This window comes from Physeter macrocephalus, chromosome 1 (assembly GCF_002837175.3).
Source record: "Physeter macrocephalus isolate SW-GA chromosome 1, ASM283717v5, whole genome shotgun sequence".
Taxonomy (NCBI): Eukaryota; Metazoa; Chordata; class Mammalia; order Artiodactyla; family Physeteridae; genus Physeter; species Physeter macrocephalus.
This window is the reverse complement of record NC_041214.2, coordinates 27,052,741-27,079,369: the sequence shown is the minus strand read 5'-3', so window position 1 is coordinate 27,079,369 and position 26,629 is coordinate 27,052,741. Positions and strand designations below refer to the sequence as shown.

At 47.9% G+C, this 26,629-nt stretch overlaps 1 protein-coding gene across 1 annotated transcript in view; it reads left to right on the top strand.

Annotated features, from left to right (window-relative positions):
- Nucleotides 1-456: 456 nt before the first annotated feature.
- The window catches only part of PXYLP1 (2-phosphoxylose phosphatase 1), a 67,683-nt gene continuing 41,510 nt past the window's right edge, over nucleotides 457-26,629 (top strand). The window contains exons 1-5 of the mRNA XM_055086876.1: nucleotides 457-515; nucleotides 986-1,131; nucleotides 1,712-1,958; nucleotides 13,225-13,289; nucleotides 14,687-14,779. The gene's annotated coding sequence lies outside the window, so the exon portion shown is untranslated. The remainder of the gene's footprint in view (nucleotides 516-985; nucleotides 1,132-1,711; nucleotides 1,959-13,224; nucleotides 13,290-14,686; nucleotides 14,780-26,629) is intronic.

Genomic DNA, 26,629 nt, shown 5'->3' with positions numbered 1-26,629 from the left:
ATGGACCCCAAACACGCGCGTCCAGCTCAGCACCGGCCCCCGGGTGGCGCCGGGTCAGGCACACGGTCCACAGGCACCCACACTAGGGCTCCGGGCCGTGTCTGTGTACTCGCATCCCTGATCCCGAGTCCCGCGTTGTTACGCGCGCAGAGGCCCTGCGCTCAGGTGGCCGCGGTCCCCGCGCACTCAGGGTGCCCGTGACCGTGACTTTCGCACGCTGGTATCTCTGAAGACTGGCCCGTCTCTGGGGCCTGTGTTTGACCTCCTCCAATCAGTGTCCTCTCCGCAGCCCCTTCTGTTCTCTTCCGGCCGCCTGGGCCGCACCGCATCGCCGCCTCCGGGGCGGAGCTCGAGGGCGGCGAGGCCACTAGGGGGCGCTGCGGGCCGTCGCGCTGCCCCGAAGTCGCTGCGCGCCGCCCTCGCCTCCCCTCGCGCCGGGCGGAGCGGGCGGCGAGCGCCGAGCGCCGAGCCGGGCGCGCAGTGGCGGAGCCGGGGCCGGGCCGGGACCATGGGCGGTGAGCGCGGCGCGGGCCGCGGTCGGGGTGGTTGCCTTTGAGGCTGAGCGGAGCCTCCCGCGGAGGCTCGAGGCGGGTGGGTGTCCCGGGGTGCCGGTCTCGGAGACCGAAGGGGTCCTCTGGACGCGCCAAGGCCGGGACGACCGGGCAGTGACTCCGGTGGGAGAGGGGTGGGGGGTCGGGGACGCGCTTGCGAGCTCCGGGTCTGAATCCGGTTACTGAGCTCCCTCTTCCATCCCCGCCCCTTCCCCAAACCCCAGCCCCCGACTCGCTTCCACTCCCCAAGCCACCCCCCCACGACCAGGCGCCCGGATCCCAGTCCCCGCCTTCTCGTCCACCGCCCCCTCTCCTAGCCCCAGCGCCCCCTCACCCGGCCTACGATTCCGCCGCCCTTTCCCCAGGCCTTTGCCCCGCAGCCTCCGGTGGGTGCCTCCCTTCATCCGCGTTGCGCCCTGCTTTTCCACCTCCAGCCCCGCACCTCGCCTGCCTCCATCCGCGGTCCCGCCCCTCCAGCCCGCTCCTGCCCGGCCCCCGCACTCCTGCCGCCTGATTCCTGCCGGAACTGGGGCTCGCAGGATCCCCCTTCCCCGGCCGTGGCGAGCCAGCTGGTCTCCAGGTAAGGAGGCTTAGGTGACGGCAAGTTCCCTGCCGTCTTCCTCGTGGGTGGGGCCGGCTCCTGCCGGAAGCTACCTGCGCCCGGCGCCCCCGGGAGTCCCGGGGCCCAGGGGAGGGGGCCGCTGCGTGCGCAGGTTAACATTCCGGGATGCTCAGGTTAGGACTGCGTGGTTTACACCCCCCAGCGTTGTTTTTGCTCGTGAAATTGCTTAGGTCGCAGTCTTTTAAAGAAGCCGGCTTTGTTACACACACGAAATTGGTTGTGCTTCAAGCTGGTGGCCTTCTTGGCAGCTGCAGCGGTCTTTCAAGGTGTAAGTGTGGGTGGTTAAAGGATTAGCAGTGCCGGAGGATGTGGAGCCATATTTTCCCGCTTCGGCGGGGCGTTTCGTGGGGAGGGAGGACATCCCTGCCTGGGTGGCCAGTGCCTTCGTGGGAACACAAGGATGCTTTGTAAGCATTCGAAAAGTAAAATCAGGAGAGTTATGGAATCAGATCGCGTGCGAATGGGCAAGTGTGGGGTGGACGGCCAAGGGAGCCGCAAGAAGGCTCCACAACTTGGGGACATTTGTTGCTGTTTGCAGAAGGCCCGCGGGTGAACCCGAGTGTGGAGCAGGCAGTGCCCAGCCAGCCTCACAGACGTGACGTGACTGCGGACAGAGCTTGGCAACAACTCCTCGGAGGTGTTGGTGCCCGTCTGAACATCTGTGCGAAGAGGATCTAAAGCAGGTGGTTTGAAAAGCCTCGTGTTCCCTGGAGAGAGGTGGAGATGCAGGGGGACAGCCAGAAAGCCAGTGCATGAACCTGCCCCATCCCTTCTCCTGGCTTTCAGTAAGTCTTGGATTAAGTTAATTGCCTATTTTAGAGAAAGGGCTTGTAGGAGTTATGTCTCCTCTACAGATTAGCTCCTGGCCAGCCCACCCTCACTGATGATGCTTGGGAGTCTACTTTGGGGCACCAGGGCCTAGATGGGCCACCTGACCTTTGGAGCACTGCATTTTGAGCATTTGCGGAACTGCGATATCTGCAGCTCTTTCTTTTTAGTGATTGGCTCGAAGAGTAATTAGCTCAATATTCGTTCACTGTTGAGTAGTGAATTAGTTAGTAATTAGCCCAAGGTCACACTGGGGCTGGGTAGGCTCCCTCTGAGTGCCTACACACTCCTGTGGGTATCCCCTCAACCCTCGCCAGGTTGCTGTGTGATGAGTTGTTGAATGTCAGATGCCCCACTGCCCAGGATCACCTTCAGAGGTGGGGTGGAACCATCTTTGTGGCCCCAGCACCCAGCCTGGCACCCTCTAAGTGACAGGTACTCAGTGTTTGTCTAGTAAAGAAGTGGGTGTCTGTCCTGAATCCAGGCTGAGTCCATTACCCATGGTTTTCCATTGTGCTGCACTGTTTCCAAAACATTATCCTTCGATTTATTAGATTTTAAAGAAATGTCTTATCTCAACAGAGACATTCATTTCTGTGTGTATTTGGGACAGAGAGCTCAATTTTTGGGTCAGGCTTGGACAACTGGGTCTCTAACCTCAGGCGGCACTCCAGAATTTCCATGAAGAAAAGCAGTTGTCCTCATGCCGCAGTGGGGGTGAGAGGGTGATGGGCCCTGTGGGGAGCTGAGGCTTTCTGCTGAGGGGTGAGTCCTCCACGGCTTAACCTCTAGGGCCCTGAGCTGTGGCCGCAGCCCCCTTCAGCATCCCTCATCCCCGCGCATGGAGGGGGGAAGCCACTGTGGAGCCCTGCTGGCAGCTTCAGACCACAGCATCTTCACTCCAGTGGATGCTGCCCACACCAGGGAGAGCTGGGAGCACCTCTTCTTGCGCTTTTCGGGCAATCTGATTTGCTGTGCTATTGGCGGGGGAGGGAGGCTGGTGTCTGGGGAAGGTGTTCTGTCTGTGGGAGGTGGCCGTGACCCACTGGCAGGTAGATCAAAGTCTAGCTCTTCGACCTCTGTCAAAGGCCAGCTCTGGAGAGAACGGCCAGAGGCTAAAGGGCTTGGGAGCGACCTGTGTCCCCTTTTCTCAGGAGTATGGGAAGGGCTGGAATTCAGAATGTCACTTTGATGTGGGAACCCGCACTGCCCACAGGTTCACAGCTGTCATGGGCTTATCTTCCTCACCTGGACTGTCTGTGTCTCCAGGTCTGGCTCATACCCAGGATAACTGCAGCTGGTGAAAATCTGTTTTCTAGGAGACATTTAATTAATGCCTGCAGTTTGTGAGTGAGAGAGAAAGTGGGGGAGGGAGAGAGGAAGAGAGAGAGAGAACTTGCTATATGGAGGGGGTAGGAAGAAGGGTAGCAGAATAGCCAAGGTCCTGCAAACTGACAGAGGTAGACTTCAGCCTTGGGACAAGGCTCTGGGTTGGTGGATGAGGACATGGGCCCACATTCAGGTGGAGGGGTTGCCATTCAGAGCAAAGTCACTGTGCTAGGAAAAACGGCCCCACAGTTACCTGGAATAAGGTGTGCTGGGCCCACTGTTCTGCTTCCTAGAAAGCCTTGAAAGCCAGGTGAGGGCTGCACATAGTGAGGGGGGAGAGCACTGAGCCATTTGAAGTTTTGGATGAGGGTTGTGCCCCTTTGGAAAAGGTGGCTTGAGCGACGCCATTGGTCTGGGGTCTGGCCTGGGGGAGGCAACTCACACCTGAGATGCTGAGGGGAGCGTTCAGACGGGTGCAAAAGAGATGCGGCTGGGAGGGTCTGTGCCCCTGCACTTAGGGGGTGGAGAAGAGGCAACAGCTGCCTTCTGGTAGGATGGTGGGCCTGTTGGCAGAAGCAGCCTCCCGCAGACTCTTCTTGAGCCTGCTGGGCAGCCTTGCAGGTGGAGTAGGGCCTGCTAAGGCCCCTCAACCTGGAGATCCTGCAAGGTAGCCATGAGGAGGCACCCGTGAACCGGGAATGACCTGTAGGTCTGCTCTGAGTCCAAAAGGCAGGAGGGCCAGGGTGGCCTAACTGAGCCGCAGACTCCAGGATAGTAAGTAGCCTTCATCCCTAGAACCAGGAGGCTGCTCCGAATCTTCTTGGGCCTTGGTTAGGGAGGCCACTGGCTTTGGAAAAGAAACAGGGCTATCAGTAATGAAGAGAGGAGACATCGCAGGAGCATGGAGGATGTTAATGATTAAAAAGGCATTGAGGGCTTCCCTGGTGGCGCAGTGGTTAAGAATCCTGCCAGTGCAGGGGACATGGGTTCGAGCCCTGGTCCGGGAAGATCCCACATGCTGCGGAGCAACTAAGCCCGTGTGCCACAACTACTGAGCCTGTGCTCTAGAGCTTGCAAACCACAACTACTGAGCCCTCGTGCCACAACTACTGAAGCCCACGTGCTCTAGAGCCCGCGCTCCACAAGAGAAGCCACCTCAATGAGAAGCCCATGCACCACAATGAAGAGTAGCCCCCGCTTGCCACAACTAGAGAAACCCCATACGCAGCAGCGAAGATCCGACACAGCCAAAAATAAAAATAAATAAATAAATAAAATTTGTTAAGGAAAAAAAAAACGCATTGAGAAGGCTTGGAGGAGGCTAGTTATGTGGTTCCTGCAGCCAGGAGGCAGCCTTCACCCATATCCTCTACTCCGCAAAGAGTATCTGGGATTCATCCCTGCGTTCCGGCCCCTCCCTCCCTCCCTCCTCTTCCCTTAGCCCCATCCTCCTGCACCGCACACATTGTTCGAGCCACCTCTGTGCTGGTACTAGGGTGGAGGAGAGGTTGGGCAACTCAAATATCTAGTGGTAGCAACTTAGGAACTTGCAAATTCTGTGTGTATTTGTGTAGTCACTTCCCCAACATATGTGTTCATGTGGCATCCTTTTGTCATCTGCTTACCACTCTCTCTGTCTCTGTGTATAACCGACTTCCTTAGAGAGAGCCACAGTCAACAGCATAGAAACCGGAGCTTTAAAGAACAGACTAAGATGAAAATTATTGCACGGGGTTCTGACACCGCCTCCCCCCTCCTCTCCTCTCCATTCCTGTTTGTGGTCAGAGTCATCATTTACACCCAATTAACAAATAGTTTGACTACTATTTGAACTGCCCCTCAATTACATGGAGACATGTGTCTTTCCAGCTAACAGAAACCACAGCTTACTTTCCTAGACCCACCTCATTCTTGGATCTAACACCAAACTTCAGGCCTTCAGAGATAGAGCAGTATCATTTTGAGCTTTTTAATTATAAAGCTCAAATGAAGCTCTGTTTGCTAATTGTGTCGGCTGCTCATATAGGAGAATTTGAAGTTAGAATAAGACATTTACTGCCTTGTTAACTCTTTATGCTTCTAAAATGAAAGGAGCTGTTGGATTAAGGTAGAGAAAGAAATGTCTGGAAACTCAGAAGTGATAACAGAGGGACACAGTCTTACAGAAATAAATTAAGCTTTAAACATTGTTGCTGAAATGTGGAGAGATGTAAATAGGAACTACGGTAGAAGTATATGCAAGTACAGAATTTTGACAAGTATAGATTGATAGGTAATAGAAATTCTGGTCTGTCATTTTATTGAAATATATTAATTGTTATGATCATATATTATGCTTATGTAGTAGCTTACCATTTAAATAGGCAACTATGTCCATGATCTTGTTCAATCCTTCTGGCAAGTCTGGGATCTTCTTAGAGATGGGGACATTGGACCACAGAGTATTTATGATAGAGTTCTGCTAGAATTCAGATCTCTTGAGTGGAGAAATACTATGTACGTAGATTTCCTGCTACAGTTGCTTGATAACTCAATGTGGTTACATAGTTATTTGAAAATTACAGAACATCTTCACAATGTTCTGTAAGTCAAACAAACAAAAACAGTGTATGCTTAGCGCCATCAGAAACCGTCTGGAAGGATTTTTCAGGGTTTGTGGGTGTCAGAGGGTCTCTCTTTTTATTTTAATTTAATTTTTTTTAATCGAAGTATAGTTGATTTACAATGTTGTGTAGAGGTTCTCTTTTGATGACTTCCTAATACAAAAGTTCCTGTGATTGTGTACTCAGCACAGTGCAGTGGTCCAGCATGTAGGCTCTGAAGCCAGATTGGCTTTAAATCCTGGATTTATCATTATTAAACTTGTACCCTTGGACAAGTTACTTAACCTCTCTATGCCTTAGTTTCTTCTCTTTTGTGAAATGGAAGTGATGATAATAATACCTACTTTATGGTATTGTTGTGAAGCTGAAATGAGATAGTGCATGACAAGGACTTAGAACACATAGTACATGCTTAAATGTTAGCTGTTTTTTGTTTGTTTGTTTTTGTTTGTTTTTACTATTCATTCATTCCTTAACATATTCATCCAAAAGACGTTTTTGGTACCAACCAACTGCACTGAGAGATAGTGGGTATAGGATGACGGGTAAGATACCCATAGCCTCTGTCCTCATGGAACGGAGGATATCACACTTAAGTTCACAGTGAAGGACAGGAATAATAGCGCAGGCATTTCCCAGGCACTCACCCGGCTCCAGGCAACCTTTTATGGCCGTGAGAGGCTAGGGTGTAGCCTGTAAAGGGTTCACCATGACGGGGGGTGGTGGCAGGGGGCTAGCAGATGATCTTCAGCTGGCACACGGTGGTGACGTGGCCTTGCCAGCTGTTGAAGACAGGCGCTCATTTGACTGGTCTGTGTCTGACACATGCTGGTTGTTCACGTTTTAACCATCACTCTTGGCCCCAGGTTGTTAGTGGGAAGCCTGATAAGAGACTGTAAGCCCAGTGTTTACTCACCTGGTTTGCCAGCGCTATTCTTGGTCCTGGTCGACAGCACCGGATGCCCTGACCTCTGTTCTGGGCTGGCTCTCTAGCAGCCCCGGAAGCCCACGATTCTATCAGAGACCCAGTTCTCTGAGTGAGGAGTGGCACAGCTGCTCCGGAGGGCGGGTAGGGGACTAACCTGAGGCAGAGGCCAGACTGCTGCTCAGACACACAATCCAGCCGAGTAAATGTGAAGGTCTAATTGGCTTTATTCAACGAGTCGTGAATTGGGCAGCGTCCCAGCTAGTAAATAGAAGCCCCCTCTGAGGGGCTGCACAAAATAGAAGGTTTTTATAAATAGAAGGAGGGAGGGGCAAGGAGGCCATTAGTAAAAGAAAGTCAAGGGTTGCTACAGGCCAGGTCACCTTCTTCTGGGTGAGGGGCAAGGGTCTATCATGTCGTTTACCTCTACTTCCTTTGGGGGATGCGGGGGAATAGAGGGGACCCATGTGACAGATTATTTCATTGGTGCTGGCCAGAAAATTCCAGACTGGCCAATTAAGATTACATTTCTGGGGAAGGCTGAAGCTGCAATTAGGTTAGGTAATAAAACTAGGTTTGGTATCATGGGTTTTAACGCAAGTGATGCCATTTGGGGCCTGTGGTTTTCTCTTTAACACTGTCATGTGTCCTGTGTCTGCCATAGCTGGAATCTTCTTCATCTGAAGGTCTCTGGGAAACTGTTGATAGGCTTGGGTTTAATAACAGGTCCTGGAAAGGGAGGTCCTTCCACCTCAGACCTCACCCTTCCTTGCTCCATGTGTCCTACAAAGAAACTGCAGTGTGGCAGCCTGCCCAGCTCGCCCTTGCCATCCTGCGGTGGCCCCCAGTGGTGGGCTGAGGACTAGAGAAACCTGTGCTTGCTGCCTCAGAACTTGAGCGCCTCTCTGCCTTGCGTGATGAGCACACCCGCTGCTCTACACTGGAGTTCTTTGTACTCAGAAGTCAGCGGTCAGACTGGAAACCTGATAATCAGTTCTCTTATTGGAGAGCCTGCTTATTTTATTCATTTTTAAACTTCTGGAATCTGAAGTCAATGAGGCTTTGTCTTTTTTTCTTAAAACACTTTCCCCATTCTTGGAAAGGAAAGAAATGGCAAGTAATGCCATTCATTAAAAAAAAAAAAAAAAATTTGTGTATAGGCAGCATTGAGTTAAAAGGAGGAAAACCTTTTCTCTAGTTTCCAGTTTGTTCCCTAGCTGCTCTAAGTTCTCTGGTTTGGTTGCCTCTTGATTTTCCAGATGGGGTTGACTTCTGTCACCAGTTTGTCTGCATCACAGTTCTTAATGGAAACACAGACCTGAGAATCGGAGCTTGGACATTTATGGTTGAAGGTCATGGCTTAGACATTTGATTCTTTTGGCTCTGTCTTCAAGGTGAAAAATTACTCTGTCCTTGAGAAAGAGAGTATATTTTAGGAGATCCTAATATCAACAGGCAGGAGGGTCTAAGCCAGCCTGCCTCATCCTCCGTTCACATAATTTCCAGCATTTCTAAGCGAGCGGCGTATGAGTTTTTATGTTCTCCTCTTGTGCATCTTGCTCTAATGACTGCTGATTATCTTGAAACAGTTGCATTAATTGATGGTGTTTAGGGACTCAACGTGCAGTACGTAGTTGCAGTTGGCTGGCTCGGCCGAGCATAGCACGTTCTTGCTGCTCGCTTTTGTAGCTTGAGGGGTGTTTGCTGTGTGTGCCCAGTGCCAGAGGGGGAGTGGGGAACTCCTTGCCTCGGTGCGCACCCACCGCCCAGTGCTCACCCCGCCCCCACCCCCAGGACATAGTGTGCCACTGCAGCATCCGTTCCCACTGCATGCAGATTGTCTGCTCAGAGGCCTTCTCCCCAGCTTGACTGGGAGCTTCTGGAGGGCAGGGGCTACACCCAGCTCACCCCTGAATCTTCATCCTTAGCCCAAGAACTGGCATGAAATAGGCCTCAATAAAGGTTGGGTGAATGAATGAATGAATGGTTGCAAAGCAGTTAGGATTGTATTTGGCTGCAAAGTAACAGAAAACCCTACCTTAGTGGCTTAAGTAGAGGATGGTTTATTTTTCTCATGTAACAGGATGTTTGAAGGTAGGTGGTTGCTGGCATTGGTTTCAACAGCTGATGTCTGTCTGGACTGACACTGTGTTATTTTCTTGGCCTTTTCTTCATGATGGCAAAATGGCTGCTGCAGGAAGGAGACACCAGCCACATTGGTACCTTTTATTAGGAAAGCAGACGTCTTCCCCAAAACATCCAGCAGACCTCCTCCGACGTGCCATGGCCAGAACTGTGTCACACGGTCACTCCCAGTTAAAATGGCCATGTGAGTATTTAGCAGGGCACATTGCTGCTTAGAAGAGTTAGGGAGGCTCACCGCTGAAACAAACAAACCGAATACAGTTGACCCTTCAACAACACATGGGTTTGGGGCACTGACCTCCCCCAACCCCCAAGTAAAAAATCTGCATGTAACTTTATAGTTGGTCCTCCATATCCACAGTTCCGCATCTGCGGGTTCAGCCAGCCTCAGATCATGTAATACTGTATTTACTATTGAAAAAGATTTGCCTATAAGTGGACCCATGTTGTTCAAGGGCCAGTGGTACATTTAATGACTCAAATATGATGGACATTTACTTTTTGCTCACACAAAGTCCAAAATGGCTGTTCCCGATTAGGCAGGTAGGGACTGTTTTCCAAAGGGCCATTCAGGGACCCAGGCTCTTAAGGCTGCCATGCTCATTTGCATCAATCAGTGGAAGAGGAAGGAACATGGAGGATGGAGGATGGGAAGATTTTATGGGCCAGACTTGCAGATGGAGAATTACTTCCACTGACATTCCATTGGCCAGGGCTCAGTCAGATGACCACACCTCCTGCAAGGGAGGCTGGGAAATGTGGTCCAGCCCTGTGCCTAGGAGGAAGAGGAGATGGGTTTCATGGTGAGCTGGCCATCTCTGCCACACTTTCCCTCCCCCGCCCCCCACCAAATCAAGATTCTGTTGGCAAGGAAGGAATGAATATTGAGGGGCAACTGGAGGTGTCTGTCTTGGAAAGAAATGCTGTGCTAAGAAAGCTCCAGCCAAAAATAGTCTCTATTCCCAGATCATCTGTCTTAAATCCTGGCCTCTGTTCCCGTCTTTGGGAACCGGACTAACAGGACAATGGAAAGTCCTCATTATCCCTCTTTCTTGACTCAGGCCATGTTCTTAACAGCTTTGAGGGAAGTGAGTCCTAGTGGATTCCCTTCAGCAGTTGGAGGTTACCCGAGAAGAAATGGCCTTCAGCCTCCTCAAGACCAGAGGAGCCTCTGAGAACTCGAGCCCGTGAGAACTGCTTGCTCATGAGCCTCCCTAGGGCCCCCACTCACCCAGCCCCCCAACGTTTCTCCTCCTCCCCATCCCCCACCCAGCCCCCCTCCGGAGAGGAGGAGAGGCCACTGCAGAGTGACCTCGGCTTCCCACTTAAACCCACTGAGAAGTATTTTCCTACCACTTCCTGCTATCTTTTCTCGGTTACCTTGTTGGTCAGTGGTTCATTGATCTGTTGGGTTTCAGTGCTTTGTTCTTGTTCAGTTTGCTGTAGGTTTCAGCGACAGGTGCTTCTCCATCCACAGCATCCTTCTTGGTGTCCTTCTTTCTCCCCTCCGTCCCTTCCTCCTTCCCACACACACCTCGTGAGTACCTGCTGCTTTCTCAGCTCCGCATCCACCGAGCCCTGGGGAGAGGTAGGCAAGGAAGCTGACACAAGCCTGTGGCATTGAGTATTGTGGGAGGGCCGTGGTTGCCCAGTGTGGGGGGACCTCACCCAGCCTTGGGTTCAGAGAAGGCTTCTGGGGAGAGGTGGGATTTGAGCTGAGTTTAAGGATGAGCGAGAGTTAACAAGGTCAAGACGGCATCTGGGCCGAGAGAGTGAAATGGCACAGACACTGAGTTAGCAGAGGGGGCTCTTGGGGTTGGGGGAACGGTGAGGAGTGCAGTGCGCCGCAGTTGACGCACTGGGAAGTGCGTCGTTCTCTCATTACACACTCCTGTGCTCCAGGCCCTGTGGTTAGAGCAGTGGACAAGGCAGATGAAGTCCCAGCCCCGAGGGAGCTCGAGGTCTGGGCTGTAATGGGGGATGAAGCTGCGGAGGAGGGTGGCCTTGGCTGCCGTCCTAGACTCTGCTCGGAAGGGTTTGCTGTTGGAGGCCGAGTAGGATGTGGGCCCCGTTGCTTGTGCCCTCGCCTCTTGTGCCCTGTCCCTCTGTCTCCAACTCCCTTCTGGTCCTTTGCATTACACAAGCTGTATAAAAATAGACGCTGGCACCAGAACATCAGCGTGTAGTTGGTGAGGAAAGCTGGAAACTGTCACTACATATCAAGATATGCGCCAGCTAGATTTTTGGTGGAGCTCATTCTTGGAGCCCCAAGGATAACGTCCTAAAGTTTGCTTACAATTTTTTTTTTTTTCTCCTTTCAACTCATACCAAAACTTCTGGCCACTTGGCTCAGAATGAATATGTACTGGTTGTGCCGATTCCCCACCTATGAGCTCATTGAAATGAACATTTAATGCTGAAATCCACCAAGTGAGGACTGGCCTTGCCCTGGGCCGGCCTGATTCAGAGGGGCTGAGTCATCTCCGCAGGGCAGTCCGTCCAGGGTGCGTGTCCAGGTGAGGACTGTGGTCATACCTGACAAGGGCCCAGCTCTCACCAGCCTGAAAAGTTTTGCTCATCTCCCCAAGGAAATGAGGGCCGAGCCAGGGTTTGGAAGAGCCTGTCAGCTGCCTTTTCTGTGACAAATGGGCACAAGGGTGGTTTCGTGCATTCTCCCTTCCCAGCCGTGTTTATTAAGGTGGAATTGACAGTGCTGGGGGCGGGGTGCGGAGAGCAGAGAAAGGAAGCTTCATGCTAGTCTGAGCTCAGGGCTGAATGAGGGGCACTTTGTTTCCAGATAGAGGGATCTCAATCTGTAGGCCAGTCCTGTGGTGTTTATTAGGTACCTTTTTGGAGCCAAGTGCTGTAGGGAACGTGCATAATAATAAAATGAAGAGAAGGAGGATCGTTAACAACCTGTGATGTTGTGATTTATAATAAGAAATATATATTTGTTCTTTGTCACTGTTTCTGGCACAGAGCTCCTACAACTCTTGATATTTCCTAGAGGAGACCAGAAAGGTGTCTTTTATTATGTTAATGAGGTGACTTTTGGAAAGCCCCCAGGGAACCTAAGGATGGGGGCTGGTTGCCAGGAGAACCAACCTTGTGATTAGAGGATTGGAACTTTCAGTCCCACCCCTGACCTCTGGGCAGGGGTAGGGGGCTGGAAGTTGAATCAGTTGCCATTGGTCAATGATTTAATCAGTTATGCCTATGTAATGATAATCTTGGTTCTAGTCTTCTTTGAAAAAAAAATTTGGAAAGAGATGGAGATTGTAAAGCAGGTAAAGTGTTTATTAGAAGCAGAGTACGTGTGAAAAGGACATACGAGTGGACTCAGAGGGAGAGTTACCCTTTTCGGGTGACTTAAATTGCTTATATGGGGCATTTTTCCAGGTTTCCCCAGGCCAATCATCTTGCTAGTTGTCCGTATCTGATCTGATTTAGGGCCCTGGCCAATGTGTGCGCGCATCTTTTAGCCAAGATGGATTCCAGTGTGAGAGTTTCTGGGAGGCTGGCAGGACATGTTATGGGCTGGCACCTCCTCCCTTCCCTGACCCCTGGGCGACCTTTCTGTGCACATGGTAGTTTGGGAGGTCTCCTTGACCCCAGGAACGAGAAATATGTGGCTTCCTTTTTCACCCAAGCAGGGATCAGCTCCTGCTGAGAATTATCTTTATCTTGAAGTTTCTGTCCTCTGGAGACAAATGCCAGCTGCTCAGCCTGGGGCCCATCTATCTCCTCCCTCAATGATGCCTCCATAAAAACCCAAAGGACACAGATTGGAGGGCCTCCAGGTTGGTGAACGCGTGAAGATGTAGGGAGAGTGGGAGAGAGTGGGAAAGCTGTAACACCTTTCCCACATACCTTGCCATGTGCATCTCTTCCATCTGGCTGTTCCTGAGTCATATCCTTTTGTAATACACCGGTAATCTAGTAAGTAAATTGTTTCTCTGAGTTCTCTGAGCCTCTCTAGCAAATTAATTGAACCCAAAGGGAGGGGGTTCGTTGGAACCTTCAATCTGTAGCCAGTTAGAAGCACAGGTGACAACCTGGATTTGCGGTTGGCATCTGAAGTGGTAAGGGGACAGTCTTGTGGGATTAAGCCCATAACTTGTGAGATCGGAGGCTATTTCCAGGTAGATGGTGTCAGAGTTGAGTTTCTCGACTGAAAAAAATGCATAACCTAAAATTTGAGAATTATGTTTTATTTGGCAGACAAAGCTGAGACTTAAGCCCAGGACACAGCATTTCAGATGCTCTGAGAGACTGCTTCTGCAGAGGTAAGGGAGGAGCCGGGATACATAGGAAGTTTTGCTACAAAGATCACACAGTCAGAACGTCAAAAGATTACTGTTAATTAAAGAAAACCAGATATCTCAAGTTAAAGAATTTAGCGCTTTTCTACGTATGGGACGATGCAAAAGTCAGGGCTCATTGAAATCATTCCTTTGATATGCACCTCAGCCATCTAGGGCTAGTATCTAGTGCTCTCTCATTCTCAGTCTCCTCAGGGTGCACCTTGGGGGGTGGGGTGAACAACCAGCTGGTGTTGGAGAAATGCTTGGTGCTGTGGGGAAGAAAACCCCACACACATTGGAATTAGATGAAGAATCATTAATGCCCTAAGTACTTTCCAGGAAATATCTAATCCCTTCCGCAAACCCAGGAATGGGGAATTTTACATTCCCCTGGAATGTAAGCTCCACGCGGGTAGGAATTTGGACTGATTTGGTCACTACTCATCCCCAGTTTCTATGACTGTACTTGGCATACAGCAGATGCTCAGTAGCTATTTGTTGGATAAATAATTGAATCACCATTTACAGGTGAGGAATCTGCAGCTCAGAGAGGTAAGGCAACTTGCCTGAGGTGCCACAGCCTGGATCTCAATCCCAGGGGAGGTATCATGAGCTGCGGCTCGGGGTTCCCAGCCCTGTTGCCCTTGGAATACGGATTACTTCTAGGATAGCGCTGACCAAGTGCAGCACAACTCTGACAAAAACTTGAGTTGAGTGGCCCAGAAGGTGGTCAGTCTTCTTTCTGCCAATGCCTTGTAACTCGAGGGTAGGATGAATATGCAGGAGTGTACCCGTCAGCAGATGGGTGCGTTCGGGAACCTCCCGTGGCTCCCTTCTCCTACGGGAACCTAGTCTGGTCCCAACCGTTCTCCAACGGTTCACTGATGAGTCGCTGCGTAAAGCCTGTCATCAGTCGACAGTTCAGGGAGGAGCTGGCCGCTCCGCCGCCCACAACCTTCACCCTCCTCCAAATGCCTGCTCACATCAGGCTCGCCCACTGATGTCCTCCTTGCCCTTTTAGTTTTAACACAGTTTCTGCCGCTTCCCTGAAGCCCTCTCTGGCCATTTTAGCACAAGCCACCGCCAGCTCCCTGCAGCCCCAGTCTGTTTGTACAGTGCATTTCCTAATGGTGTTCCCAGAACCCTGAATTCTGCAGTGTGCTGGGGCTTCTGCTGAGTGGGGCATGAGGCCCCTCCTAGCATACTCTGCCTTTATCTTTCTAACACGTCGAGTTCCATGTTGCATTGTGTTTTCAAAGGGGGTACTCTTTCAAAACCACTGGTCTGTTTATAATTTATCCTGTACCTACCTTGTGACTTCTTGCTTAACTACATGGTAAATAAATTTTACAGCTTGCTTTCTTTTCTGATTTTAAAAGTAAGACATGTCTACTTAAGAAAATTTGGAAAATGCAGAAAATTACCAAGGAGAAAAGAAATCTTCTGAGATCCCACCACCTCCTTAAAGAAATGTAAGCCAGTCTTCTGTCTTAAGATTTGTTTGTTTTAATTAGTTAATTTATTTATTTTGGCTGCATCAGGTCTTAGTTGCGGGATGTGGGATCTTTCACTGGGGCGCGGGCTCTTCTTTGTGGTGCGCCGGCTTCTCTCTAGTTGTGACGTGTGGGTTTTCTCTCTCTAGTTGTGGCACACGGGCTCCAGAGCATGTGGGCTCTGTAGTTTGTGGCACGCGGGCTCTCTCGTTGGGGCGCGCGAGCTCAGTAGTTGCGGCGCACGGGCTTAGTTGCCCCGCGGCGCGTGGGAACTTAGTTCCCCGACCAGGGATCAAACCCGCATCCCCTGCAATGGAAGTTGGATTCTTTACCACTGGACCACCAGGGAAATCCCAAGATTTGTTTGTTTTAAAGAAAATTAAGATTACTTGTAATCCCAGCTATAAGCACTCGTAACATTAAGGGCATTTTTTTCTCTTTCCATTGTTTTTTTTTTAATTGTTACTTGTGTTATTTTTTTTAAATAGTAATAGGTTCAAAGTTCTGAAGGGGAAACAATAAAAAGTCCCACTCCCGCCCCTGTTTCAAGCCACTCAGTCCAGTTTGGTAACATATCTTCTTTATAACATAATTGAGTTCAAACTAATTTTATGTATTAGAGCTTGCTTTTTTCATTTAGCAGTATAACATTTTCTGCTATCATTACTAATCTTATAAAATTTGTACACAACATGTTGTAAAACGAAAGCATTAAATATGTAAGTAGATATTGAAAAGTACACAATAGAGGTTAAAAGTCCACCCCTTTTAATTTAGGGGGCTGTCTCCTTCCAGACCTTTTTCTAGAAGTTTACTTGTTGTCTTAAAATTTCCATATGTCTGTTGAGATATGCAAATGTACATTGTACCTACATGAGATGCTCCTGTATCTGTTATGCTGCTACCAGCACCGGCTCGTCTATCTTTCTCTGGGCAGTGTCTTCTGGAGGTTTGTCCACCTCCACACATAAATCTGGGGCCTCTCCCGTTGCGGAGCACAGGCTCCGGACGCGCAGGCTCAGCGGCCATGGCTCACGGGCCCAGCCGCCCCGCGGCATGTGGGATCCTCCCGGACCGGGGCACGAACCCGCGTCCCCTGCATCGGCAGGCGGATTCTCAACCACTGCGCCACCAGGGAAGCCCCTGCCTCTTCGTTTTAAGGCTGAATCATGTTCCGTTGTATGGACAAACTAATTTTCCAGCCATTTCTGTATACGTGAACATTTCAGTTTTCAGATTTTTGTAGTTATTCGTATTGCTGCTTTGTACACACGAGTGAGCAATTTTGGGAACTAGATACCCAGAATACAAATTCTTAGGGCAAAGGGCATGTATGTTCATTGTTTTAATAAGACCACTGGTTCTCTCCAGATTCCATTCCAGTTAACCCTCTCACCAGCAGTATGTGAAAGAACGCATCCCTGTCGAGACTAGCATTCACTGGAGATGAACAATCTTTTATTTTTTTGCCTATCCGAAGGGTGAGAAATGCCATGTCATTTTAAAGTTTGTATATCTTTCCATCCTAGTTTTCCAAGCATATACATATATATTAGCGTCATGCGGTACATGGTTCTGTGTGCTTTTTTTCTTTTTCACATTAAGTCAAATTAAAATTTTCATATTTTCTTTTCCCAGTCATTGCATTGTCCTCAAAAGCTCAGTTGTTCGGGGGTGGTGTCTTAACTGAACTATTGCAGATCACCTGGAGTTTATTTCTGTCCTCGATCTCCAGAGACCCTGGGAATGACAAGGAAGAGAAAAGAAACCCTCTGTAGAGAATTGACACAGGGTCTGTCCAGTAAATTGGAGCCAAACTGAAATCTGAATTCGATGTTTGCTCAGGGGCTCACCCTGTAGGCATTTGGCAGGGAGGTGCCTAAAGAATCACCATGAGCTCTTGTTTCATGTAGGTATCGAATACCATGTGTTCAGTGGTAAGAAGCCTCACCGGTTTCATATGTTCCATTATAAAAAGCGCCCAGCTTTGTTTGTTGTTACAGAGCGTTTAACATCCGTGAAAATAGTGTGATGGGAAAAGCATTGAACTGGTGAGGCAGAGAGCTGGTTCCAGATTCCAGCTCTTCCCCTGACTGCTGTGTAGACCTGGAGAAGACGCTCAACCTCTTGGGTCTCCCGGGATCTGTGTGGTGAGGATGACCAGGGTGTGAGTAGATTTGGAAAGCCTGGTGGCAGATAGGCTAGTAGTTAGAGGCCAATGCTAGCTCAATATTAATGAGAATTCTAAGAATTCGCAACTTCTAACAATGGGATAGGCTGTTGTGGTATCATAAAAAACTTAATAGTCGGTCTTTGTCCCAGGTTCCCGGCACACAGCTCCTAAAAGCCTTGGAATCTCGAGTGCCAAGATTGTCTTTCTATGCTAATGAGATGACAGGTTGTGGTGGGGAGGCTGCATAGCTTCAGACTGAGGGCCTGCGTCTAAAAGACCAAGAAATGACTAAAGGGTTGTAATGATCAGCCCCACCCCAGATTTCCAGGTAGGGGAGAGAAGAGAGCTGGAGGTTGAATTCAGTCATCAGGGGCCAGTGATCTAATCACTCTTGCCTACATAAAGCCTCGATAGAAAACTCTAAACAGCGGGCTTCAGAGAACTTCCAGGTTGACAAACAGAAAGGTGCGGGGAGGGTGGCAAGCCTGGAGAGAGCGTGGAGGTTCTGAGCCCTTGCCCCATACCTTGCCCTTTGCAGTTCTTCTATTTGGCTGCTCCTGAGTTGTTTCCTCCATAATAAATCTATAGTAAGTAACAGAGTTACTTTTTCTGTTTCCACATTTGTGAACTGTCCTAACAAATGATCAAACCTGAAGTAGGGGGTTGTAGGAACCCCCTCTGGCTTTGTAGCCAAAGCAGGACAGAAGCAGGCAGCCTGGGGACCAAGACTTATGACTGGCGTCTGAAGCGGGGCAGTCTTTGGGACTGAGCCCTTAAACCTGTGGGGTCTGACGCTAACTCTGGGCACTCAGTGTCAGAAGCGAATTGAATTGTGGGACACCCAGAGCTGGTGTCCGGAGAACTGGAAAATTGCTTGGTGTGAGAAAAAAGCCCCACACGTTTGGTGTCGCATCTATTGTGAGTAAAGACAGCTGAGCTGAATATCGTTCTTCTCCAGAAATGTTCTGACGTGCCGTCAGCCGGCTCTGTGCCAGGCTTTGTCCGGTGCTGGAGACACGCTTGTGAACAGACAGACCCCGTCCCCGCTGTCGGGTGGCTTACGGTCAATCACAGGTGACAGCGGGCCAGGCAGGAATTTCAGTGTGCTTGGTTATGTTAAGTGTCATGAAGGAGAAGCACAGGGTGACTTGACAGTATCAGACAGGATGCTGATCTAGATAGGGGAGTTCAAGGGCAGCTGCCCTGAGAAAGTGATCCAAGGGCTGATTGGGAGTCAGCCAGGTAGGAAAGAGGGAGGGACAGGAGAGGTAGCATGCCGGCCGGCCGGAGGAAGGCAGGGAGGATAGATTGCCGGTGGCTGGAGTGAGCCTATTCTCTGCTCATTCATTCGTTCATTAATCCGACAGATATTGACTGAGGACCTGCTCTGGGCCAGGCATCGTTCCTGGCACTGGAGATACAGAGCAGGGAGCAAGACTAAAGTTCCTAGCCTCATGCTGTGCACTGTTGCTGCAAAACAAATCATCCTCAAACTGGATGCTGAAAACAACCATCCTGGGCTTCCCTGGTGGCGCAGTGGTTGAGAGTCCGCCTGCCGATGCAGGGGACGCGGGTTCGCGCCCCGGTCCGGGAGGATCCCACATGCCGCGGAGCGGCTGGGCCCGTGAGCCGTGGCCGCTGAGCCTGCGCGTCCGGAGCCTGTGCTCCGCAACGGGAGAGGCCACAGCAGAGGGAGGCCCGCGTACCGCAAAAAAACAAAAAGGTAAAACAAAAAAAACAACCATCCTTTTACTCTCATTCTCATGGTTTGGAGGTGAACCAGGCCCAGCCAGTGATTCTCACTCAGATCTCTCACACAGTCATTCAGGCAATGGCTGATCTGGAATCATCTGAACACGTTCCCTCACTCACATGTCTGCTGTTAGGCCTCCCCATCCCTGGGTGCCCTCTCATGTGGTCTGTCCTGCGTCGTGCCCTCAGAGCTCTGAAGCAAGTGACCCAGGAGAGAGTGAGCTAGGTAGAATCTGCATAGACTTTTCTGACCTGGTGTTGGAGCTCACACAGCATCATTTCTATGCCTTTGTACTCCTCAAGGCTGTCCAACGCCTCTTCCCAAGACCTAGAACCTCCTCCTGCTGGGAGATGTGACAGAGAATTTGTGGACATGCATTAAAACCACCACGCTCTCATGCTCTGCTCTCCCGAGCATTTCAGCCTTGGCTTCAAACTTACCTACCTGCCATGGCTCACTCACCAGAGTCTTCCCGAAAGAAGGCAGCCTAATGGCCCCTGGGGGTTCCACCTCCCTCCTCTGCCCGAGCAGCTTCAGAAAGGTACAGTTTTCTCCACCTCAGGTTCTTTCCTGTGAGGGGTTGTGCCCCTTGTGGACTAGCACCCCAGGCATCTGCCGAGCTGCCCCACCTCCTAATGGGTTGTCAGAGGACAGGCGTGGACACAGGTCCCAAGTTTCCAAGGAGCAAGGCTCTTCTGTGGGGCTGAGAGTTGGCCAGGATGGGTGGCTGGAGGGCTCTCGTGTATGAGCTTGAGGTGAGGCTGGGCCTGCAGGCCACGGGCAGGGTTTGGTCATCTTCCCAAGGGCATTATGGGAAACCACTAAAGTGCCAGAGTTCTAATGACCACCTGCTGGGAAAATGATAGAAGACCGTCCGTCTGGGGACAACAAGATTTTGGTTGAACATGGTTTTAAATGAATCTGTTAGAATGGTTTCTTTTTCTTACAAAGGAAGATGTCAGGTATGTTCCTAACTTGAGAAAAAGAAACAGATCTCCATCCTGATTCGATCAGTCATAACAAGACTAGTGATATGGCAGTCTGCGGTTAGTTATCACAAGGTTGGTGGGCAAAGCCAATCTTCCATAACCAACAGTTCACAGCACTGTTACTGAACGCGATCCACAGCAAACATTCCCACCACCGTGATGTCCTGTAATACACACAATAGTGCCCAACTAATAACGCCACAGATTTTGGAAGATGACAGGATAGCTCTTTGCCCTTTTTAGTAGACATACTTAGAAACTCAATTTAGAAACTCAATTTTATGGTGAGAATACAGAATAGGTATTTGCTCATCTAGCCTGAGTTTGTGGAAACTGGTGAGTAAACAGGGGTTCGTGACTATCCCCGTGCTTGGCATTCTCAAAAGCTCTTGCATCGACAGCTTCTTCCTTCATGTTTCTCATTAAGCACCGCTGTTTTTTTTAGAACCCCTAGTAAAGTACAAGTAAGTATGGCTCACTTTGGAAAACCTGAAAGGACCTGCCATCCACTGAGTGAGGTGGCTGTCTTTGTTCCGAGGTCTCTCCCTCTCTCAGCTCCAAGTTAGGGTTCAAGGCAAACATCATATCCCAGATCACAGTGACTTAAAGATGTAAATAGTCAGAACTCTGCAGAAAATGTTGCCTGATAATAAGCTTAGGGGGTTAGCCCTAATCTGTACATTTAAATATTCCTAGAAGATGCTTGTTCCAAAGTAAAAAAAAAAAAAAAAAAAAAAAAATTATTGGTGTATTTTCCGGTGGGTAGCAGACCCATGAGCAGAAAGGAATTAACCGTTACTGAGACTCAGGTGTTTCGTGAATATTTTGCTTAATCTTTATCAAAAGCTTATGTGTATGGGAGTTCCCTGGTGGCACAGTGGATAAGACTCCGCACTCCCAATGCAGGGGGCCTGGGTTCGATCCCTGGTCAGGGAACTAGGTCCCACGTGCGTGCTGCAACTAAGAGTTCGCATGCCACAAGTAAGGAGCCCGCGTGTCACAACTAAGACCTGGCAACTAAGACCAGATAAATAAATAAATATATATATTTTTAAAAAACCTATATATATGGACAAGTAACTGTTAGGATTACTGTTAAGCTGCTATAACACATAAACCCCTAAATTTCTGTGGCTTAACACAATAGATTATTTTTCCCTTACAAAAATGGTCCAGTTTGGTTCCAGGACAATGGTATCAAGGATGGTGGTGTGTGAAAGTGGTGGGAGCTCTGTTGCACACAGATTTGGGGCCCCAAGCTTGTGGAAGCTCTGCTTCTGTAGCATGTGACTTTCAAGTTGGCCTTTTTCTCTTTTCTTTTGGTTATTTTATTATTTTTTAACACTGTACATTCATATTTACTCAACATCAGTTTATATCCTATCTTCTTTTTTCCTCCAGTTTTATTGATATAATTGACATACAACATTGTGTTAGTTTAAGGTGTACAACATAATGGTTTGATACATGTGTATATTGCTAAATAATCACCACAGTAAGTCTAGTTAATATCCATCACCTCACAGAGTTACAAAAATTTTTTTTCTTGTGATGAAAACTCTGAAGATCTACTCTCTTAGAAACTTTCAGATATACAGTAGAGTATTGTTAGCCATAGTCACCATGCTGTATATAACATCCCAAGAACTTATTTATCTTATAGCTGGAAGTTTGTACCTTTTTACCACCTTCACCCATTTCGCCTAATGCCCACCCTCCACGTCTGGCAACCACCAATCTGTTCTCTGTTTCTGTGAATTCAGTTTTTTGGTTTTTTTTTAAGATTTCACATATAAGTGAGATCATACCATATTTGTCTTTTTCTGTCTGACTTATTTCACTAAGCTTAATGCCCCCAAGATCCATGCATGTTGTCACAAATGGTAGAATTTCCTTCTTTTTCATGGCTGAATAACATCCCATTGTGTATGTGTGTGTATATATATAAAGAACTTAAGTGTCCATCAACAGATGAATGGATAAAGAAAATGTAATATATGTATACAGATGTAGATATAGGTATATATCTTGGTTATTATAAGTAATGCCACAGTGAACATGGGATGCAGATATCTCTTTGAGGTAGTGATTTTGTTTCCTTCAAACATACACCCAGAAGTGGAATTACTGGATCATATAGTAGTTCTAGTTTTAATTTTTTGCAGATCCTCCATGCTGTTTTCTATAGTGGCTGCACCAATTTACATTCCCACCAGTAGTGCATATGGGTTCCCTTTTCTCCACACCCTCGCCAACACTTGTCATCTCTTGTCTTTTTGATAATAGCCATTCTAATAGGTGTGAGGTGATATCTCATTATGGTTTTGATTTGCATTTCCCTGATGATTGGTGGTATTGAACATCTTTTCAGGTACCTGTATGTCTTCTTTGGAAAAATGTCTATTCAGTTCCTCTCCCTTTTTAAAATCAGATTTTTTTTTTTTTTTTGCAGCTGAGTTCTTATATATAGTTTAGATATTAATCCCTTATTTGATATGTGATTTGCAAATATTTTAATCTCATCACATGGGTTGGCTTTTCATTTTGTTGATGATTTCCTTTGCTGTACAGAAGCTTTTTAGTTTGATATAGTCCCACTTGTTTATTTTTGCTTTTGTTACCTTTGCTTATGGTGTCCATAGGAGCCAAAGGAGTTTACCCTCTATGTTTTCTTCCGGGAGTTTTATGGTTTCAGGTCTTATGTTCAAGTCTGATCCATTTTGAGTCAATTTTTGTGTATGGTATGAGATAGGGATTCCGTTTCATTCTTTCTCATGTGGCTGTACAGTTTTCCAATACCATTTATCGAAGAGGCTATCCTTTACCCATTGTATATTCTTGGCTCCTTTGTTGTAAATTTATTAATCATATATGCGTGGGTTTATTTCTGGGCTCTCTGTTCTGTTGATCTATGTATCTTTTTATGCCAGTAGTATATTGTTTAGATTACTATAGTTTTATAATACAGCTTGAAATCAGGAAGTGTGATGCCTCCAGCTTTGTTCTTTCTCAAGATTGCTTTGGCTAATTGGGGTCTTTTGTGGTTCCTTACAAATTTTAGGGTTGTTTTTCTATTTCTGTGAAAAATGCCATTGATAGAATGTGTAGATTGCTTTGGTTAGGATGGACATTTTAAGTTCTTCTAATCCATGAACATGGAACAGCTTTCCATTTATTTTCCCTTCTGTTCCTTTCATCAATGTCTTATAGTTTTCAGTGTACAGATCTTTCACCTCCTTAGCTAAATTTATTCCTGGTATTTTATTCTTTTTGATGCAATTGTAAATGGGATTATTTTCCTAATTTCTTTTTCTGGTAGTTCATTTTTAGCGTATAGAAAGGCAACTGATTTTTGCATACTGATTTTGTAGCCTGTAACTTTACTGAAATTGTGTATTAGTTCCAAGTTTTTTGGTGGAGTCTTTAGGGTTTTTTGTATATAATATTACATCATCTGCAAATAGAGACAGTTTTACTTCTTCCATTCAGATTTGGATGCCTTTTAATTCTTTTTCTTGCCTAATTGCTCTGGCTAGGACTTCTAGTACTGTGTCGAATGAAAGTGGCGAGAATGGACATCCTCGTCTTGTTTCTGATCTTAGAGGAAAAGTTTTTAGCTTTTCACCATTATATATATGAGTACCTTGAGGCTTGTGTTTCATTACAACTTTAAGCTGAATCATTCTAAATGGAGCTTATTACAGTGTTATTCCCTATTTTATGGGAAGGGAGCTGGGACTAAATAGCAGTTCGGATTCCTTCCATGATAAATGTCTGTGATTCTATGTGACCGTGTTCTTAGCTCCATTTTTGCTCTACCTGTCTCTTTATACATGCAAAGAAACCAAAACACAAAACAAAACAAAAAAAACAGTTTTGAGAGTTTCTCAAAACATCTGAATCAGAGAATCCTTGGATCTCAGCACATGGATGCTTCTACAGGTCACCCATGCCAGCCCCTCCACAGCACTTCCAGCAGGTAACTGCCCATTTGACCACCTCCTTGGGCAGGAGGGCTCATTCTGTATTGACACTGATACTGCCAGCCTCCCACTGACTCACCCAGCAGTTTTCTGAAAGTTTTTTTTAGAGGCATGGAGTTCCTGCCCACCAGCACTGGCAGTGATGTTGAGACACAGAGGACCTGGGGCCCCACACCCACCGAGTCACGGGATGGGCCAGCAGTGAGCACAGGTTTTTTTTTGTTTTTTTTTTTTAATTTATTTATTTATTTTTGGCTGCATTGGGTGTCTGTTGCTGTGCACGGGCTTTTCTCTAGTTGCGGCAAGCGGGGGCTACTCTTCGTTGCGATGTGCAGACTTCTCATTACAGTGGCTTCTCATGTTGCGGAGCACAGGCTCTAGGCACGTGGGCTTCAGTAGTTGTGGCACGCAGGCTTCAGTAGTTGTGGCTCGCGGGCTCTAGAGCACAGGCTCAGTAGTTGTGGCACACGGGCTTAGTTGCTCCGCAGCATGTGGGATCTTCCCAGACCAGGGCTCGAACCCGTGTCCCCTGCGTTGACAGGCGGATTCTTAACCACTGCGCCACCAGGGAAGCCCGAGCACAGGTTTTGTCAAAGCTCTGTAGCTGAGTGTGCTCCCAGCCTGAAAAAGGCCTCCCTGGGAGAAAAGCCTTAATCTGTTGCATGGATGAGTGCTCCATTCATGTATCCACCCAGAGCAAAATTCTATTTCCACGTAGTATTGTTAACATAGAAAAAATGCAGCTTTCAGAAAGCATAAGTGGCCTTGGCAACCTGCACTTTCAGGCGTGCCTGGTTCACTTTGGACAGCTGAGATTCTCAGGACAGTGTGAGCTTTTTTGTTTTTTTTTTTTTTTCCTTTAAAATTTTGACTTCATCACTGAAATCTTCAATTGTACATCACTTATAGTTCCAGTTTTACAGCCCTGCCTATTTAATCCTTTTGTGCGTTCCTTGACATTTTAAGAAACTTTTAATTGACACAGTTTGCTTGCAAAATAAAAAGAATCAGCTGTATTTTTTTAAGTGGCTTTGTGGTGAGTAAGGCATGCCAACTGCATGTTCTCCCTTTTTTGTTGAGGTACTTATCGTTGCTCTTGACATTCTAAAATAAGAATGCCAGTTTCAGATGTGATGCTTCTAAAACTTAAGAAAGAGCAAAGCAGCCAAGTTGGCTGGCACCCAGACTTCTCCCCAAATGTCAGGGAAGAAAATCACTGAAGAGTACATAAAAGTGAAAATCCTGGCTTGCTGAATTATTTATTTCAGTCTCTTCTGGTCCTGAGAAACGATCAGTAGCCCTGACAAGTTTATCCTTTGTCGAGCTGGAAAAAAACCTCAAAGGGAAGGGTGGTGGGCATGTGTAGCTCACAAATGCAGGGCAAAAAAAACCCTTTACTATTTCAGGGATTTTAAAATACTAGGTCTGCAGATTATCTGCCTCAAAATACTTTTTTGGAAAGAAACGATAGTTCAATACTTCATGCTGCATATTTCAGCACATGTGAAATATGGAAAAGAAGTCTTGTCAGTAGAACATGTAGTCAGTAGTCTGAGGGATGCTGCTCTGCTGGTTGTACCCAAGCAAACTGATGCTCGTTAAACATATAATTATAACGACATGTGCTTTGATTGCTAGATCTGAAAAGGGCTGGTACTGTCATCAGATGACTGGGTTTGAGAATAATTTTTTAGAGTAATTGTGTGTGTTGTCACAGGCATCCCCTCCCTCCCTCAGTCCTAACAGAACTCCGATTCTGTTCACCATCTCCCTCCCTGCACGGGCCTCCGCCAGGAGGCGAATCCTGATTGGTCTCACCCAGTCTCGGCGGTCCATTCCTGGTGCTGGTGGTCAGTTTGGGGCATGGGCATGTGACACAGTTCTGGCTGTTAGACGTTTGGGGAAGTCCGCTGGAGGGTTTCTGGGAAAGGCATCCGGGCATCCAGTAGAAACGTGCAGGATCATCCCTTCTGCCTCTGCATATTGCCAAGGCTGATGCCTGGCAAGTGGTCACCATCTGTGATCCTTGAGCGGAGCCATCCTAGGGACACGACAAACACAGAGGGTGGCAGAGAGCCCAGAGATGGAGAGATCCTGACTTCCTGCTGATGCCTTTGAGCTGCTGAATTAAGCAACCCTGCTGCAGCAGTTCCTAGCACTGTGACTCATGTGAGAATGTTGATGGGTCCCTTTGCGTTAGCAGGGTTTTCTGTTACCTGCAGCCAAGCCATCTTCATAGATACATGAATTGTTTGAGATAAAACAAAAAATATAACTCAAAAAGAACGAAGGTTACCCCAGCCATGTCTCATTTATATCACGTCTAAGAGTGATGTTCAGCCTGGTCAGTAATGAGCCTAATGCAGTTAATCAGGAGTGTGTGTGTGTACTTATTCATCACAGCCCACAGAGGGAGCCCGCATGGAGAGGACCCATGTTCCTTAGAGCTAGTGGTGAGTTCTAGTTAGGCAATTGCTCTGGCTGCTTTAACAGAAATGACAATGACTTTTTTTTTCTTTTTAAATTTAATTTTTATTTTATATTATATTGGAGTATAGTTGATTTACAATGTTGTGTTTGTCTTGGGTGTACAGCCACCTGGTTCAGTTATACATATACATGTATCCATTCTTTTTCACATTCTTTTCCCATATAGGTTATTACAGAAATAACAATGACTTTAAAAGATTGTAAGATTGATTTTTCTCTCCCAAAACAGTTTGAGCTGGTAGGCAGTTAAGGAGATGGATGACCCATGGGGTCATCCAGGGTTCTTCTCTGTCATCTACAAGGATGTTGTCTCCATGGGCATTGAGAAAGCTGGCTCACCACCATGCCAGGGTGGAGGGGGGGGGAAGGAGGAAGGGCAGAGTCGGGTAGTGTAGGCAGCCTCCTTTTGACCCAGCATGGCACATATTACCTCCAATCACA